We start from the raw sequence: 2,544 nt of genomic DNA on the forward strand, positions 1-2,544 counted from the left end.
TTCCTCCAGGTCCATTTTTGTTTCCTTTTTTTTTTTTTTTCCATTTTTGTTTCTTAAGCTTGCTTTGGCTATTTGGGGTGTTTTGTATCTGCATACAAATTTTAAGATTTTTTTTTAGTTCTGTGAAAAATGCCATTGATAATTTGATAAGATTTGCATTGAATCTGTAGATTGCTTTTGGTAGTATTGTCATTTTGACAATATTGATTCTTCCAATCCAAGAACATGGTATATCTTTCTGTTTGTGTCATCTTCAATTTCTTTCATCAGTATTTTATAGTTTTTGGAGAACAGGTCTTTTGCCTCCTTAGGTAGGTTTATTTCTAGGTATTTTATTCTTTTTGATCCAGTGGTAAACGGGAGGGTTTCTTTAATTTCTCTTTCTGCTCTTTTGTTGTTAGTGTATAGAAATGCATAGGTTTCTGTATATTAATTTTGTATCCTGCAACTTTACCAAATTCATTGATGAGCTCTAGTATTTTTCTGGTAGTATCTTTAGGATTTTCTATGTATAGTATCATGTCATCTGCAAACAGTGAGAGCTTTACTTCTTTTCCAATTTGGATTGTCTTTATTTCTTTTTCTTCTCTGATTCCTGTGGCTAGGGTTTCCAAAACTATGTTGAATAAAACTGGCGAGAGTGGACATCTTTGTCTTTTTCCTGATCTTAGAGGAAATGCTTCCAGCTTTTCACTATTGAGTATGATGCTAGCTGTAGGTTTGTCATATATGGCCTTTATTCTGTTGAGTTATGTTCTCTGTATGCCCACTTTCTGGAGAGTTGTTATCATAAATGGGTTGTTGAAATCTGTCAAAAGCTTTTCTCTGCATCTATTGAGATGATTATATGCTTTTTATTCTTCAATTTGTTGATGTAGTGTATCACACGGATTGAGTTGCAGATATTGAAAAATCCTTGTACCACTGGGATAAATCCCACTTGATCATGGTGTATGATCCTTTGATTGTAATGATAGATTCGGTTTGCTAGTATTCTGTTGAAGATCCTGCATCTATGGTCACCTGTTATATTGGCATGACATTTTCTTTTTTTGTGATATCTTTTTCTGGTTTTGGTATCAGGGTGATTGTGGTCGCATAGAATAAGATTGGGAGTGTTCCTTCCTCTGCAATATGTTTGGAATAGTTTCAGAAGGATAGTTGTTAACTCATCTCTCAATGTTTGATAGAATTCACCTGTGAAGCCAACAGGTCCTGGACTTTTGTTTTTTGGAAGTTTTTATTTCTTAATTTTATTTATTTATTTATTTATTGCACTCATAGTTCTTTATTTGTTGATTCATTTATTGTTCCCCCCCATTAGAAGGTAACCTCAGTGAAGGCAGGATGTTGTCTGTTTTGCTGACTGTATTTTCAAAGCCTATGACAGTGCCTGTAGTAGGGGTGTATAGGCGTTTAATGAGTGAACAATAAGTGGGGTCTCTCTATCAGTCTGAATAATTTAGATGATTATGTTGGTATCATTAGTCATGATTATGTATACACCCAAGATACATTTTTACTATTTACTTTGCAACTTCTGGTAACAGTTTCCATCAATCTAATTTATATTCCTCCCAATCATCTCCCTCCCTTGCACAAATTTACTGACTCTACAGTGTGTGCGTCAAAAAACAATATTGTTTTATTACTACCAGCAGGAGTGGCCTGCATGGGGCGGTGGGTGCACTGGGCTCAGGGTATGTGTGGTCTATGAGGGGTAGATGATAATTGGGAGGCTGAAGAAAAGGGAATGGAGCTGGAGGCCAGGCCCAAAGGCTCCTCCGATTTACTTCTGGGAAGAGCTAGACTTAATAAAGGAGTCATGGCAAGCTAGAGCGAGGCCGCCAATACGATTAAGAAATTCTTGGAAATCTAGCTGTACATCAGAGTCGAGGTCCAGCTTCTTCATCATGTGGTCAAGGACACCAGGGTCCTTCTTGTTCTTTGTGAAGGCACCCAGCTCTGTATTCATGAAGATAAGTAACTCGGCCTTGGAGAGTTTGCTGTTGTTACCGTCCCTTCCAGCATGCTTTTGGAAAAGAGCAATCAGAGACTCGATGCAGCGTTCAGTCTCTGTAGGGCTGGATATTTTTGCCATGTTTGGAGAGGAGCAAAGCACAGGGCTGCAAGCGAGGAGCAGCGAGGTGAGCACTCTTGGAAGTTTTTCAATCCCAGTTTCAATTTTAGTGCTTGTGATTGGTCTGTTTTTATTTTTTTCCTGGTTCAGTCTTGGGAGATTGTACATTTCTAAGAGTTTGTCTGTTTATCTAGGTTGTCCATTTTATTGGCCTACATTTGCTTGTAGCAGTCTTTAACAATCCTTTGGATTTTTGTGGTGTCCCTTGTAAGTTCTCCTTTTTCATTTCTAATTTTATTGATTTGAACCCTCTCCCTTTTTTTCTTGTGGAGTCTGACTAAAGCTTTGTCAGTTTTATTTACCTTTTCAAAGAACCATCTTTTAGTTTCATTATCTTTGCTATTGTTTTCTTCATCTCTATTTTATTTCTGCTCTAATCTTTATGATTTCTTTCCTTCTACTAA

At 37.0% G+C, this 2,544-nt stretch overlaps 1 pseudogene; it reads right to left on the bottom strand.

Moving 5' to 3' along the window:
- Window positions 1-1,789: 1,789 nt before the first annotated feature.
- LOC112401212 (protein S100-A11 pseudogene) lies at window positions 1,790-2,103 on the bottom strand (annotated as a pseudogene).
- Between the last annotated feature and the right edge of the window lie 441 nt (window positions 2,104-2,544).

Source organism: Neophocaena asiaeorientalis, unplaced genomic scaffold (assembly GCF_003031525.2).
Source record: "Neophocaena asiaeorientalis asiaeorientalis breed wild unplaced genomic scaffold, Neophocaena_asiaeorientalis_V1.1 scaffold1184, whole genome shotgun sequence".
In the NCBI taxonomy this organism is placed as follows: domain Eukaryota; kingdom Metazoa; phylum Chordata; class Mammalia; order Artiodactyla; family Phocoenidae; genus Neophocaena; species Neophocaena asiaeorientalis.